We start from the raw sequence: 17,942 nt of genomic DNA, 5'->3' as shown, positions 1-17,942 counted from the left end.
TGGAACACATTTCTTTGATGAAAAACTTAGCTTCAAGAAAAATCGTATAAAAATGATCTATTCATAAATTATACCGATATTTTCCTTATTTAAATTTTTTGATTTTGTGAAAAAGTCAGAATTATTTTGATTATGTGAATGAATATGAATGAAATGGTGATTGGTTTTATTATTGATATGAATTCAAAAGTAATCAGTTATTTGATTTCACTTTAATTTAAATCAGTATCAACATAACTTTCTAATCTCTCTCTCTCTCTCTCTCTCTCCCCGTCTCTCTTTTTTAGATACTTGTTGTATGGGTGTAAGTATTGATTATTGAACTTATCATGATCGAATTATGTGATATTTTTTACTATATAAGTATACTTTGATGTCTGATATAACTCAGACAAGCCATGGTCAGGAGGAGGGGAATCTATGGTTTAGCCCCCTATTCAGAGCTATTCAGAGATACAAGTAATTGAAATTTAGACTGGCTTTTGATTACCTAAGCATCAGTATATCAGTTTGGTCTCCTCCCCCAACAAATGAAATTTTTTCTATATATATATATATATATATGGCCTTGATTAAAAATTATATTTATTTTCTCTCTCTCCCTCCTATATATTCCTGTATTGATCTTTCAATGACATCATCTTTTATATCAAACATTATGACAAACTTATTTAAGTGTATTCTGCTCGTTTCGCTAGTAACCAAAAATGATAACTCACATAAGTACAAAAATATCTTTATTGAATTTCACTCACACATTATTTCACATATTATTACACATAGGAACTATACACCAATTTTTATAATTCTTCTGTTTGAATTTCTTGTCAGTCGGCCAGGTCTGTAAAAGAAATAAAATACTACTAATATTTCTCAAAGAGGCATCCACAAAATCATAGCAGTTAACAGAACTAGCCCATGAATAATAATTCAGTCGACTTTCGTTATAACGACCTCCCTCATTGTTCCACGAAAAACAAACGTTATATTAGGAGATCGTTATATCAGACGTATGAAAAAAATTAGTTCCTTAATATAATTTATATCGGATTGGCTTAAAAATTTACGTTATTCTTTTTTTTTTTGGTTATAATGTGCAATAAATGCATCAGGTTAGAAAATAATAATAAAATTTTAATCGTTAATTACACATGCACGCACTTATGTACCGAATTCTCCAATGTCAAGAATTAAGGTTAAATAAATACAGTTTTGTCGAACGGAAAACATGAAGTTTAACACGGGAGAGGGGCAGAGCTGAGTTCGGATGTGTCGTATTGGATTGGATTTATAGGTCGTTAACGGCGGTATGCACCGACATGATTTAAACCAGTGGTTCTCAACCGGGGGCCATATGGCCTCCTAGTAGTACTGGGGTACTTCAAGGGGGGCCGCGGAAAAAAATGCAGAAAGGGACCATGACAGGTGGTTTGGAGGGCTGTAAAAAGCTGAGAAGAAAAATTAAGGTGTGGAGAAATAATGCTCTTATATTAGTGATTATACACTTGCAGAACCCAACAAAACTACCCATAAAACCAAGGCTGTCTTAGGGCATGGACCCAGCCGAGCTTCACCGCCTACATTTTGAAGCAGGTTCCCTAGGATGGGGTTTTTCGCAGGCCCCGGCTACATTTTCCACAGACCCCCTCCTCCATATTAAATTTATAGTGTGAAAAACAAAAAATGATGAAAACCATATCATGCCCCGGGCTGAAGCTCTGCCAGTCCCACTCTTGTGAGCAGAGCCGTCTTAAGAACATCATGGACCCCCGGGCAAAGTGTTTTTTTTTGGGGCCCTACCAAACAAATTTTCGAAAATTTCAACCACATCTCGCCGTTCCCGGGTGGGCCCATGCCTTAAGACGGCACTGCTTGTGAGGGGTCATGTCCGGGGGTCTCATGTCTATAAGTGACCCTCACCTTATGATATTTTGTATAGTACAATAAATTTTGAAAATAAGTAGGCTGTTTATTTCCAGCTAAGTATGGGACTACCATAGCAACACTCTGCCTAGGTGGCCCGTGATGTCGAGACGGCTGTGAAAAGAACTCGAACTAGCAGGGAGCTCAATCAATTCTAGGCCAGTGGTCTGGAGGCCAATTTTATTTGCAAAATGTTCGTATATTAACTGCAAAAATCAATTCAATACGTATAAAGGATCTGGCTTCTAGATGAGGGTCGAAAACTCTGGGTAAGACAAGGGAGCCACGAGAAAAAAAAAATGGCTCAGAGGGGGGCCACGGGCAAAAAAGGTTAAGAAACACTGGTTTAAACTATAGTCATAATTTTTTTGATAAGAGAGATCGACACGGATTGGTTAAATTCAGGTTTTTAACCAATCTATGTTGATCTCTTATCCAAAATTTGTGACTACAGTTTAAACCATGTCGGTGAATACTGCCCTAAATTGAATGAAAAATAACATGGGATGGGGGGATAGGAAAAAAATTCTGAAGTTACTGGTCGTAGTAACGAGTGATCGTTGAAATGAGAGGCGACTGCATAACAATTCGTGTAGTTGCTGCATTATACTACATTTAACTTATTTCTACAATCTTTTTTTTGGGATATCAGAGCTAAATTCTTGAGTATATTTTAACTACGCTAAATATATTTTCTACAAAACGAAGTGGGACAGAAATGTTCCTGGGACACTTTGGAAAAGTTAGCTGATAATTTACATATTATCACAAGTGAAAGGTTCACTCGGGAATACTGATATGTTGATTGATATTCATAAGCCAGACAGACTGCAATTATATATGATGTAGCAAAGATTATTATGATTGAATCGGGAATTACAAAATGTTGAGTCATCTTCTGAAGATTTATGAAGAATCATCACATTCCTCGCAATAACGTATGCATGATCACAGTAAAGGAGGAATGGAAAATATAAAGTCATCGTGAAATATGGAATCAACACCCGTACTTTCTTTCTCGATATGTGGTGCTAGAAATTAGTTAGAACTTAAAATTAATAGAGAAAACGGAATTTATACAGTACTTGGGAAAGCCCCAACTTCGAGGCGCAAATGAGAGCCGATCTGCCCGTTAAAAAGTCTCACCACAGAGAGCAACCTGGCTACAACGATACAACAATCATTACACTTCACTCATTGTTTGAAAAAAATGATGACAGATGGCAGCACTACACGTAACAAGCATTAAACAGTATCAAACTTCACGTTAGATTCGCAACACATACACCCACATTCGCTAGCAATTTAGCGGGAAATGTGTCTGGGGTGCATGTGTGGTTGAGTAGTAGTAGTACATTTGTTAAAGAAAATTGATCAATAAAACATTTCACATATAATAAATGTGTTTCAGAAAGAGAAAGAACACACACAGCAATCTTTTTCATAATTAAACAATTTGAAAGTATTTTGTAAGCAAAGTATAAATTCTAAAAGGCTTTCACTTTGAGATAATTTCATTTATGAATAATATAAAACTTAAACATCATTAATTATGTGAGGGTAGAATACGTATTTTCAGTATAATTTGCTTGGAATAAATGATAAAATATGTAAAAATAGATTAATATTAAAATTTCATGAATAAATTTCGTTTGTTTAAGATTTGTTTAAATTATCTAGGATTTTAAAATGTTATCACTTTAGATTCCCTAGTATCGAAAATTTTGATCCAATAAAAGAGTTTCACACTCATCAGGCAACATTGTAACATTTCAAATCAACGAGCAAAGAGTAAGGTTAGAAGAAATTTTCGCAACTGGTTTCGATGCTGTTTTCATGGATCTCAAATACTTTTAATGAATGAGAATACAAGGTGATTCTGAATTGATGGGACAAACTTAAAAGGTGACATCTAAACAAGCATTTTTGATCATAGAATGTGCGTTCGACTTGCAATAGCAAAGGCGGTGGAGGGTGCTTTTAGAAAGTGCTCAATCGAACTTCACCAAAAAAACAAATACATTGGAACTTGGTTAATTCGAAGTTTGGATAATTTGAACTTTAATGAGCTCCCCTTCAGTTTTCTATCTAATTTGATAATAAAATTCTAATGATTGATAATTATTATCCAATAGGAATGTTGCTGATTACGTTGTGCAATTTGTAGTCATTTTACGAATCCGGGATAGATTAATTGGGTAATCAGAATTTCATATAATTCGAACTTTTTTTCCCATGCTACGATATGTGCTCTCAACCATACGGGGGGGGGGGGTGAATACTCAATTTCGGATTGGATTGGAGTTTGTGTTTTATTGGTGCAAGGACCATCAAGGTTATGCTGTGCCAAACAATGATCAAGCTGTATAATGACTTGTGGTAGGACTTGCGTTACCCGAGTTTTACCATGAAAAAAAAAAGGTCTACTACATTACAATACCCTGCACCCACGAATGGTTGATCGCACTTATTGCATCAAGTCCGTTAGAAAAATATGGTATTTGCTTTTGTGGTAAAGTCTGTTGTGCACTCTATAAAAACACTCTCTACCGCCTTTGCTATTGCGATTCGACTGCACATTCTATGACCAAAAATGCTTGTTTAGGAGTCTTATATCACTTCTGTCCCATGAATTTAGAATCACACTGTGTTTTTGAAGGTTTTCAATCATGAATTCCAACAAGTGACAAGAATGTCTGAAGAAAGAAACGCATAATTAATACCTATTTAATCTTCAAGACTAAAAATGTACATTAAATAAAAAATATAGACTAATTATCATTCTAAAAAATATTCTTTCTTAGATGCGCTCATACATACAGCTGTAATGATAAGTTATAATTTATAAAAATGCATATTTGAATTTCTGTTGACGAAAAGAAGAATTGATATTTCAAACAAATTCATATACCGATGAGAATTCTTAAAATTGTAATTTAATGAAGAAAACGGGAATTATAGTTCTTTAAATCGGAAGTTGAAATTGCATAAAAGTATTTGCAAAATAATAACAAATGGAGTGATTATACGATATCACTTGCTGTGTCTCCAGATGTTGATCAATAATACAAGAAATGTAATTGATTCTAAATTTTTACGATTTAAGTAGACAAAAATACAAAACATTTCGTAGGGATTAAAATTCTACTTATATATAAATTATATATTACATATTGTACATGCATTCCATTTGTAATCTACCAACTGATCATTCATTGGTCGGTAGCAATGTAATTCGATCAAATCAACAACACAGAATCTAATTTTCATGTTTCCGAAACTTATAAAAGTAAAGAAAAAATAAATAAATAAACTAATACGATATTTAATTTCCAAAATCCAATTTATTTTAATTCGACGTCAAATTCCAAACAACGAAACATAGGCTTATTTGGTATCAAATAAAAGAAAATAAATCTCTAAAAACTCATTATTTCCCTAGGGATTACACTGGGGAAAAAATATCTTATTATATACAATTCTTTTCTATTTAATTGATGGTTTATTTATTACTGACTGTATTTTTTTCCCATTGGACATTAGAGAAATATTTGATGCTACTAATCTTTGTTTTTTTGTTTTTTTTTGGTACATTACAGAGTACGTAAAATTCAGAGGAAAGTAATGAAATAAAATCAGTCAGCGATATTTACTTGGATGTTCTGAATCGGATTTTCCAGGCTCGAACGAGGAATGCAATTCAATTCCTTTTTCCATATTCCCCTCGAACGTTCCAAAGAGAATAGAATACGCATATTTTCTACATTACATAGTGTGAAGATATTGGCATATTTCATCGCTACATGCATAACGAGATCATATACGATCCCGAAGAGTTTCTCCGTTTGCTCATTTCTCACTATAACATCCATACATTATTTGTAGAGAAGGGGTGAGAAATTCAAGAAAATAGGATAAAGTTTGCGTGAAGAGGAAAGCGAAAAGGATTCTTTTGCGGAGTTTTTTTTTATTTCACTTATTTGGCAGTGTTGATGGTTTCTCCGTTGTTCTGTTTTTAGAAGTGAGAATAACTCAATTGAATTTGCATTTCACAATTTCACAATGTGTCTGATACGAGTATTTATTTATTTTTCCTCAGTTTGTATATTGTATGAATTATATATACGAGTGTGTTTTTTTGGACCTACTGTTACTATTCTTCATTATATGCTGCCAAATTTTCTTTAGAAAATATCTTCGACATGCTTTCGGCATTATCTTGATATGGATGGTTCCACGGAAACTTCGTGAAGTAATGATGAGTGTGCAGAAAAATCATATGTTGTTTCGATATTGAAATATTATTGCATAGATAGAAACACAAGGCATTGCCCAACATTGATTTTTCTTCTTTCAAATACGATGTGTGGAAGTAATTTGTCATGTATACAGGGTGTCCTGTAAGTCTTAATTCGGCCTTTGAATAATCATTTGATAATTTTTGTTGCACCACGGTCATTTTCTGCTCACGAGGGCTAATTAGACCGGGACCTACAATTTATTGTCGATTCCGAACGGCAGGCTTGTTTTTTTTTTTATACTCATCGAGATGTTGGTGCGCTAGCCCCTCGATGGGGACGATATAAAAATTTAGATTTTTTTATTTTACGAAACATGCTATATGTTCACTCTCAAAACTTAGTAATTTCTGTGAACACACATTTATTAGAACATTTTTTAAATTAGAACCACACCTCTACGATGAAACGGTTGATGAAATAGACCGACTTCCGTTAATATCTTTGATTTAACAACTAGTTTAATTCACATCTTATCAGAATAACTTTCTACAGTCACAGTGTATTTTTAGAATTTCTCATGAAATAAATCGATTATACTTTTAAAAATTTTTATAATGAAAAAAAATATTTTTGACATGTTTTCGGCATCACTTGTATCAAAATGTAATGTTGTTGAGAAATGAATAAAAACACATTTATTTGTTTTACATATGTTATTGATATGTTCCAGCACTCCTCAATCAAGGTTCCTCGAGATGTCGCTAATGGTTCTAAGAGGAATAGTCAGATGTTCGAGTAGTGTTCGTGGATGTTAGAGGAATCCTCCAGAGCATTATGTTTATTTCAATTATTTCTTAGAATGTCGTTATTACTTCATTGGTTTAGGATATGATTACAGAACGTGGATATGATTTCAAAAAAAAAAAAAAAAAACCCTGGAACGTATATATATATATTAAATATATTATTCATGTCTTTATATATATATATTTTTTTTTTGTGTAAAATATATTTTATTTGTGTATATTATATTATATAAATTTATATATTATATAAATTTGTGTAATATATATATAGAAAGAGAGAGAGAGAGAGCGAGCTTTGATATATATATATATATATTATTTAAGTGGTGCCATAGAAAGTTGATAGTCAATATAATTTGAATAGTTGCCCTTAACCTTAAGGGTTCCTGAGCAAATTCATAACATTTCAATGGTTTACCACGGTTATTACTTTCAAAGATTTCGTTGGAGAAAAAATGTGGAAAAAAGGTATTGACATTCCTCATGAGCACACACATATTGATATAATTTCGTTGTTTTTTAAACTTGACATATTTCAATAGGACTGGTCTGATTAATTAATTAATCGGGTACCATAGTGCGAAAATTGAAATCAGTTTCGACACCAGTGACTATATAACCTAAAATAATCGATTTAAAAAACAAACACAACGACGAGGTATTATTTAAGAAATTCCAGGATATGACAAGTGCTTGTATGTTCAGCATATTTTAAATAGCTTCAAGCGAGTGGCCTTCATTTCTTAATCTATTTCTATATTTGTTAACATCAATTCAGTGGACAGTTGCGCGAAATGAATGGAATATATTTTTGTAGCGTCAATGGATATTTAGTTTGCAATAAATACTACGTTTGCTATGAATGACCAGCATTTGAAAATATTCTATTAAAATTCGACTAATTCATTAAAGTTCTTTATTAACCAGTTAAAATTTTAATTGATTCTCAGCCTTTTATATTTCAACACACATTTCTCCAGAGTGATTATTAATTAATTCAGCTGATGAAATTAATAGAAATAATTTTAGTTTTGTACTTTATTTTTAATTGAAAATATACAAATATTAAGCAAAGTGTCTAGAATTTTTTTTTCACGATGCTATGGGAATAGTTATATTCTCATATCAACCAATTGCATATTAACTTTACTATAAATTCAGAAAAGGGTAAAAAATTAATAACTTTAGACTGGGTCGACAACAGATCAAGTATATATTGGTGTAAATTTTGGAAAATATATTAGAAAATTTTCTACAGATAAAAAAAATATGAAAAAGAAAAATGTAGATATATCGGGATAGCTCTCTTGCCAATAAATTATTCCACTGCTACGCCACTTGCAAAAAATGTGAACTCTAGGTTGTTTTGAACCTTAAAAGAATGGTTCGAAATTCAATTCCATACACCGAAAAAATCCCAATGTCACCAAGGCGGCAATTACCTGTCTTAGATGAATTTTCTTTTCTCTTTCATCCAACAACAGGAAAAACATAAAGACTAAAGCTAGAAGGAAAAAAAAAAAAAAAAAAAAATAAGTCAAAAAGTATAGAAATCTATTTTACCATGACCCATCAGAATCGAGAAAATGGTTGATTAGAAATAGAAGCTATTAATTACAATCGCGATTTCTCATGCATATATGTTGTTAATCATTTTTCGCCTTTTTTTTCAAACTTGAAATCATATTTCAATTAACATTTGACCAGAATGATCTTCAATAAATGTAGCTGATGAAATAAATTGACTTAATTTTCGATTAAAGTATACGAACATCGATTTTCAAAAAAATATATATTCGGAGGAGCACTTTCACGATGTTGTAGAGGTAGTTATATTCTCTGATATCAGCCAATTTTACATTAATTTTGCCATACATTCAAGGAAGGAAAAAAATCAATAAATTTTAGATTGGGTATACAACAGATCAAGTAACACATATCGGAAAATTTGCTTCACATGAAAAAAAGAAAAAGAAGCAAAAAATATGAAAGAGAAAAATCTAGATATCTTGCTCTCTTGCCAATTATGCCTCTACTATGCCACTGGCAAAAAGTGAACTCGGTTGTTTTGAACCTTAAAGGAATGGTTCGAAACTCAATTCCATACACCGAAGAAATCCCGATGTCACCAAGGCGACAATCACCTGTCCTGGATGAATTTTTTTTTTCTTTCATCCACGAACAGGAAAAACATAAAGACTAAGGTTGGAAAAAAAAAAAAAAATTGTGAAAGAAAAAGAAAAATGAGTGAAAAGAAATCTATTTTACCAGGACCGCATCAGCAATCAAGCGAATGATTGATTAGAAGGAAAGAACTCTCTTTCGGTCCGGGATCTCCAGGAAAATCGAATTCCTTTTTCTTCTTTGCAATTTTTCTTTCACCCTTAAGCCTTACCCGTTTTTCGCCCTGGAGCAGATCAGTCGCTCCACTGGTACTTAATATATCCTCTCGAAGCTGTACGAATCTCTGGGCCCCTTTTTCTAAGCCTAGCCAGGCCCAGGTAGCGGGTGCGAGGGGACGTTAAAGGAGCAAAAAAGGGTATAAGAGACAGAGGGGAATCTCAAGAAAACGAATTCGTCCTAGAGGTGATTCTGAAATAAAACGGATTCTATCAATATGTGGTAATCCTTTCGATTTGGGAAAAAAAATCCAGTGAATACTTTTTCTTTTTTCAGTGAATACTTCTCTTTTGAATTTTTATTTTTCCGCGGATCCCACAAAAAGATTTTAATTCAATCGCTATGTCAACATTAATATAACAATGTTATCATATCCTTGAGGTATTTTTAGCGGATTTATAATCAACGGCAACCTAGAAAAATATGTCAGAAGTCACATGAAAAAAAAATTAAATTCCAAACTATTTCATTTCGTTTTAGAATAAGGTCTGCTGATTTCAATTCGACAACGTTGAAAGTTTTATTGATAAAAGTATCAATATTAAAAATACTTACATCCGATGGGCATTGACGTACGTACAATATATCTTTGAGAAATGGACGATGTAAGTCTAATCTGCAGAATAAGTAAGAATGAATTAATTAATAACAATATTTCTCATGAAAAGGAAGCAAATTCTAATTTAGCTTATAAACTTTTCTTTCAATATAACTATTTCTGTCACATCAATTAGACAAACTGATAAGCATGTTAAAAAAAATTCAAGCGTGATACAAAGTGGAAAGTCCGTTTTATCTCAAATAACTCGTAAGCCGTTGTCTATTGTCTACAGAGGCATACGCTCAATTAGAAAAAGTATTTAAATAACGTGCATGTTCTAGACATGTCATTTATTTTATTTGGGGCCGTATATGTACCGAGATACGAAACTTAGTTTTTATACCGTCCTCTGTCCAACTTCCAATTAAAAAGTTGTTGCCCTGTGTTTCCTAAGTCCAACCCAAAAAAAATCAGTGTTTTTAAGTGCAATATTTGACATTTGAATTCAAAATCAATGAAAATGAGGGAAAGAACCGCATATGAAGCATCGAATGAGCTTGTGTGTTAGTTTATGTGGTCCCCCCCCCCCGTAAATTTAAGCGATATTTGAATTTAAATGTCTCTGAAAATATTGAACTTGGAACGTGGAATATTTTTTTTGTTCAGTTCAGGAAAGACATGGCAAGAACTTTTCGATTGGAAGTTAAAGAACAGGGAAGTCCGTATAAAAAAGTAAATTTCCCATCTCGGTACATATGCGGTGCTTTCTAAAATAAATGTAATGTCTGTAATGGGCACTTTATTTACTTTTAAAAATTGAAAGTATGTTTCTATAGTCCATGGTTTATGAGTTATTTGTGGTGAAACGGACTCTTTTTACGATATTACGAGTATATTACGATATCAGCACTAACATTCACAGATATTGCACATAGTTATATGAGTATTGATTTAATATAGTAATACGGTGTTTAATTATCAGTATATATTTTTAAACTAATTTGTTTCATACCGAAGAGTTTAATAGCAAAACAAGAAAAAAATTATCACAACAAAAAAGCCATTCATGGAATTTATGGAGATCACATAAAAATTCCCAAATTATGGCAATTGCAAGAGAAATTGATGAAATGATCTATCTATTATTCTAATAATTTAAGAAACCAAATAAATTTAAATTGCAGTCAACCTTGTAAACAGTTTTTTGAATGTTTATTTTTTAAAAATTCACTGTTTGTTTATAATTATTTTTGACAGAAAATCGATCAAACTAGCAATTTTTTAAATACATTCATGCTGTGTTGTACAACAGCCAAAAAGGAAAAAGAAACATGATGAAAGAATTTAATTAAATAAAACTTTATTCTATAAGTACTTTTTTTTCTATAAAATAAATATTTAGTGTAATAAATGGTTTAGTTATTTAATTTAATTTAATGCAAAAACTGACATTTCGTCTATGTTAAATATGATATTCTATGCCAAATTTAAATGACACATAACTTAAAATTATATTCATAGGTGTTTATTATTTTATCTGAATTTAAACTCATTAAGAATTTTTTTCAGTTAGTGAGAGGAAAGAAATGAAAACTGTTTTCTAAACACTTGATTTATTTCATTAGCTTAGAGGAAAATGAAATTTTACTCCATAATATATTTTTAGACATAAAATTTATTTCATTCGTTTCTCATCAGTTACATAATTCGAAAGGGGGGAAAAAGATTCTTCTTTGAAATAGTAAAAGCTTCATAATCAGTTCGAGTGAATTTTGTTAGAATGAAATTCTTCGATTATGGGGAGAAAAAAAAAAATCTGTTTTTCCCCAATTTTTTTCCTATTATTATATTTGGAAAACACGGAAACTACACGAACTTATCTTCTCGAATTCACATTGACGATGATACATCTCTCCAATGATCAAAATTTGATTTTCCACCCAATTTGCTATCGAAAATTTTCTGAGAGGTTGATTTTTTTTCCTCGCAAATTTATCGGAGAAACAAATGCATTCCAAAAAAAAAAAAAAAAAAAAATTGAATCCATGGTTATTATTATGCTTGAACAAAGGAAAAAATAGGAATGCATATATATATACAGTATTTCTTGCGTTGAAACAATGATTTAGTATCAATCCTGCCGCACTGGGAGTAGTAGAATTTTTTTATACATAAATTGATTTTGAAGTGAAAAATGTACGTATGCGTAGGATTTTTATGCTATAAAATTTACGTGGGTTTTTAGAGCCAATTTATAATTGGCCCATTTAGCAATACAGGTAGTATTGAATGAGTCTCACCTTTCTATATTTTGTAAGGTTATAAAAAAGAAAAATTCAATCTTCATATTTGGAATAATTTTAAGGTTTTTGTAATTTCCAAAATATTTTGTATTATTTTTAAATATATGACACCAACAAAATTTCGTGTTTTCAAGCTATGTAATTAAGGACTATACTTCGCATTGAGACAAATGCGAGAAGAGAAAAACAAATGTCTCAATTTTGAAATACTTATTTAGAATAGAACTCTTAAATTTTTCATTAAACCGAAACGAAAATTCAAATATATTGTCATGAATTTTAGAGTTGAAATTTTAAAATTATTTGATTAACATCAGAATATTGAAATGGTGATGAATATTATGAACAAAAATTTCAATATTACTACCCATGTCAACCGGTTGGATGTGATTGATAGGAAATTCAGCACTTGTGTAGGAAATGGGGCGCTGTGAGTGCCCGAACACACCTAGCATTTTGCAGATGGAATGTAAAACGCCCCCAAAATCAATTCAGATATTAAAATCTTCAACATAAGGATCAACCCAGTTATTTGCAGGTCCGAAATTCAAACTCTATTCTTTTTAAATTATCACTCCTTTTCAATTCATGACGTGCAGATTACACTAAATAATCTCGTGGGACAATGTGTGAGTTAGGTTTTTAGCTATGATAGGGATCTTTAACCTTTTTCACCTGCGACCCAAAATCAACAACATGATCAACTTTGCTGCTCAGCATCTGTTTGGTTTTCGAAAAAGGTGAAACCAGTGGCTCAATAAGTGCATTTATAACAGGACTGTAACTTGTTATGTACCACACACCTCAGAGCCCTCTGTGACCAAAATTAAGGTCATGACCTATAGGTTAAGAACCTCCATATATAATCTATGTTAACCATAATCTATGATACAAATATACAAATACAAATACAACATCACGACAGGCAAAATGACCAACGAGGTGGCTGAGAAAAAGATGCCCATAAAAATATGGATGTCATATATTTCCAAAAAATATATAGCAACCCAATTAAAAATGCAAGTAACAAAAATTATAATTAATATATACACATGATAAAATACTATACAATGCCCATAAAGAATACTTATGGTTGTCTTATTCTAAGTATGGATAGCTTCTCGATTTACCCCAACATGTTTATCGTATTTCTTTTTAAACGTGTCAATTGTATTACAATTTACTACCTCCGGGGGTAAGCTATTCCATTTATTAACAACCCTATTAGAGAAAAATTCCCTGCGACACCATAACCTTGCATTGTCCCTCACCAATCGATACTGGTGTCCCCTTGTAAAAGCAGTCGATTGGCGGTGTACAATCCTATCCATCCTATTGAAAATTTTGAACACTTCGATCATATCTACTCGACACCTGCGTTCATCCAATGTATATAAGCTGTGTCCAGTGTATGATAAAGCTGTTATTTTATTTTTAATTTTTGTCAGCAATTTCACAATTCAAGCTTATGAAAACTATATTAAATGTGATGCAACCAAAAATGCGTATATTGTGATTTCCTGCGAATAATAAAAAGTAATGAAACTTTCATGCCGTCTTTTAATCCACAGCGCCGTACAATCCCCATATGCGAATTTCATTTAACAATAATAGGAATAATAACTTTTTGTACAAGGAATGGAAACGGTCGTTGGTGTGGGCTTTGCAGAAAAAAAGATGATTTTCCTATTCACATCTAATTTTTTTTTTAAATAGAATTTGCCAAATTAATTTTTTTTAATTATTTCTATCGCAACTTCCCAGAAAAAAAAATTATACGCAAACTTAATACATAAAAAAATTATACGCAGTGGTGTGTAATTTCATTTTATTTATACAATTTCACATAAACCCTACACAAATTAGTTTACAAATGATTTTCATTATTTATATGTGTTCTGGATATCACACACGTACATCCACTCAGCCCACACGTATCTCTAAATACACGTGTAAAATTTTAAACATTATTTCAGGAAAGTTTCTGTCACACACACACACACACACACACACACACACACACACAGAAGCCCCAAAAATAATGAACTTCATCTACTCTAATAATCAACCAAATAGCAATAGAAATACAGATTACAATATTTTTAATATGATCAAAAATACAGATATTAATGCAGTGATTTGAAATAAATTATTGTGCCAACACACACACACACACACACACACACACACATTTATACATATATAGTAAAATACATCTAATAAAATAAAACAGCTGTTGCTGAAAATAAAAATCAATAATAAAAATCATACAGGCCTTCTGAGAGGACTTTACAGTCCCTTGGGGCTACATAGTGCATGTAATGTGTGTGCGTATTTTGTGCCTTTGTTTTTGTGTAATTTATGTTTGTATTTACGTATTACATATTTGTATTTGTATCTTGGGATTTGTTGTTTGTTCAAATTAAATAATTTTACGTGATTGGCTGAATAATTAAAAAGGTTTGTTTTTTGGTTCTTCGGATATGAGGTCTTGCGTCGAATATGTGTACATCGAACAATTTCAATTTCTTTTCGTTGCCATATTGCTTTTGTTATTTAATGAAGTTTTCGGATACATCCATCCAGATGCGGATTTAACAGCCGACGCACCGGGCGCACGTCCGGGGCCCCCGACTTCTAAAGGGCTCACAAAAACACAAACTTAACACTTTTTTCTAATTTAGGGAGACTCCAAAGTCGGTTGGCCCAACCGACTTTGGAGCCTCATTGCACCCATCCTTCGAAAACGTTTTGAAATCTCTCTCTGAGATGTGAAGCCGAGTGTGCCAGGCCCTTCGATATTCATTTTACATCGAATAGCTGTTATAAACTTGCAGCGTGATTGTCTGAATAACTGAAAATTTTTAATTTTTGTAGAATTTTACATACCCTTTTCAAAGACCTGCAGAAGCAAACAAACTTTTTGATACGCCACAACACAACACACCACAACACAACACTTTTTCTTCATACTCAAAAAAAAAGAAAAAAATAGAAGGAAACACCCACATAAAATTTCTAACACATAATAGACTGACTACACGCCTATCTTTAGGAGAGATGTCTTCAAAAAACGTAATGCGTTAGAAATTAAGGCTCCAAGCTTAAGCCTTTCTCACGGATCACACGATACACTCGAATCCTTTCAGGAAACATTTTTTTTTTCTCCTCTTGTGAATTTAGATTCAAAGAAGTTAGTGTAAAAGAAACTCTCTTCGTAAAGGAAAAAAATGTCCATACACAAAACGGAGCCTATTAAAATAGATAGGCGGAAGAGGCTTCTTAGCGTCAAAGGAAACTTTTCTTAGCACGTAAGACCTCACAATAAAAGCGGTGATTCAAGTTAATGTCGCATTTATGTTCTTCCCAGGGTCCAACTCGCGAATCCTTTACATACACATACATCTTTTCTGGGTTTTATTTCCTAACACAAACATCACTTTGTTCGTTTCCGGCATCCACTGATTCATGGCCTTTTCTCTTGTTTTATTTATAAATAGATATATATTTTATTAGAATGCATTTCGCGAAGCCCTGCGTACAGCGAAATAAACGCGTACAATACATATAAAGTCATGTCGAAGTTTTGCAAAAAACAAACAAAAGGAAATCTGTGTTTTATCGCTTTGATTCAAGTTTTATTTATTTATTTGTTCCATCATTTATTTTATTTACTGTTCAGGGGGAATCAAGGTTTTAAAGCCTTTAGACATTGGCCTGTGCACCGAGTACATCTATATAAATTTATACTTATGCTAGATGGTTTTTGTTGTTCTTCCCCCCTTTTTGCTTGTTTTTGAGAGCTTTTATAGCTTTGACTTCTTGCAGTTTTTCTCGTATAATACTATTTTTTTCTTTCAGGTATATGAACATCAAGTCTTTTATTGGTTGTTTTACTGTTCTGGAAAGTTCCGAGTCTGTTTTGATTCATTTTTACGTTTGAAAGTGAACTGGGTATTATTTTGAATAAATAAAATGTGAACGTGAACAATATTCTGTGAATCTATATACATCATATATTTGTAATATTCATATTATATATTATATCTTTTCAGTTAAATTCTCGGTAAATGAAAAGGTATTTTTTGTGTTAAAATATAAATTTAGTCAGTTCCCTGTTATGGGATACATGACAATATGGAAAATTGGTTTCGTGTATAGTCTCCCCCATACATTAATATATAAAAATCGAATTAACGGATAATGGTTTAATTTAAGGAACTGCTTAATCGTGGTCTAGAGTCTTTAAACATTATTTAATAATTCTGTGTAAGTTATAATTAATTTTTCTTTTCGTTTTCTTGTCTATGCATTTGAACAATGCGTGTAGAAAGCGCGTTTGTTGTATAAATGCGATTGCAAAGTGCTATGTTAACGTAATTTTGTGATAGGGTATATACGAAGAACATTTAAAAAGTAACAGAAATTCGATCAAAAGAGAAAGAGCAAATGAGAAAGTCAAAAATGCATAAATGGTTTCAAGTACATATAAATATCACTTTTTTTAATTTGTGTGGTCATAATTTTTTCCACCAAATTTTAGACAACATAGCCGATATTTTTCAAACCCTCCATGAAAGCCCACACACACACACACATACACACACACGCGCGCGCGCGCGCAATTTTCAGCCATAAAATATGATTTCCATGATTTTCATTCGAGATTAGGTTGATTCACTTAGATTTTGTTCTTTTCCGTATCGAAAAGTTTGGGAGGATTTTGCCGATAAAATATTCATTTGAGCATTCATCGTTTGCATAGAAATGAATGATAACGTTTAAAGTTGAAAATACCGTATTTACATTCTTCAAAATCTATACCATACCAAACCGACCATTGTCAATGATACATCACATTTATTGCTGACATCGATCTTTGCTCTTAATCAGACACTGGATTGTCTCATCAGCTGTCATTGGCAGCTGATAATATCACAGTTAATTATTAAAATCTAATATTATACGAAACGTGTTCGCTCTCATTCTGCATAATTGCCTAGCTGCACATCAAAGAACCAGTTGATATAGTTATGTGGGATTGATGTTGTTTATGTTATTATTGCGTGACATAAAAACAAATTCACCGTTCTTTAGTTCTGAAACCCCTAATTGTAAAAAAAGATAACATAGATGTGCATGGTTTCGTACGTGGATAAACCACTTATAAACGTGCGACTGCATTATTTGATAACTCGGTGATCAAATGGGCTGATCAATCATGAGCTGAAATTGAGAAGGGAATCTGAAATTCTGATGTTTCTGATTGGAAATAAAACCTGGTTTGCAGTGTGGGTAGTTGTAAATTTAAATAAGCATTCTCCTTCATTGAAGTTAATTTATGACATGAAATATGAGATGAATGAAAGTTTGGAATTTCACATGAAAGAAAAATATCAGGCACTTTAAAGAAATAAAAATGTTTTTTTTCAACTCTCTGTAGTTCACCCTCATAAAAGCGTACTATTCATTTTTATTTATTTTTTAAAAAAATACGGATGTAAATGGGTGCTGTTAGTTCAATCAAAACAATGCACACACAATGCACAATTAACACAGCAGTTAATTTGAGTGGACATTATAATCAGCTAAAATGGTAATTTCAGCTTATAATAATGACAATAAATGGTAAATAATTAAAGGTAAGATATACAGTTTGGCTTGATTTTAATGATGTATGAACAAATGTATAAACAAATAAAAATTATTGCTTAGCAAAGTTTTATAC

The 17,942-nt window shown here is 32.0% G+C and overlaps 1 long non-coding RNA gene across 1 annotated transcript in view; it reads right to left on the bottom strand.

Annotated features, from left to right (window-relative positions):
* Positions 1-720: 720 nt before the first annotated feature.
* LOC149090041 (uncharacterized) overlaps positions 721-17,942 on the bottom strand; it is a 155,372-nt gene continuing 138,150 nt past the window's right edge. Inside the window, exons 3-5 of the long non-coding RNA XR_016192673.1 lie at positions 9,926-9,986; positions 8,413-8,474; positions 721-841 (exon numbers count right to left, since the gene is read on the bottom strand). This is a non-coding gene — a long non-coding RNA (uncharacterized LOC149090041). The remainder of the gene's footprint in view (positions 842-8,412; positions 8,475-9,925; positions 9,987-17,942) is intronic.

The sequence above is a fragment of the Pholcus phalangioides genome, unplaced genomic scaffold (assembly GCF_987345545.1).
Source record: "Pholcus phalangioides strain wild (caught in Gottingen) unplaced genomic scaffold, Ppha-v1.0 ptg000001l_1, whole genome shotgun sequence".
NCBI lineage: Eukaryota > Metazoa > Arthropoda > Arachnida > Araneae > Pholcidae > Pholcus > Pholcus phalangioides.
The sequence above is the reverse complement of the archived record's forward strand: the minus strand, read 5'-3'. Positions and strand labels throughout refer to the sequence as shown.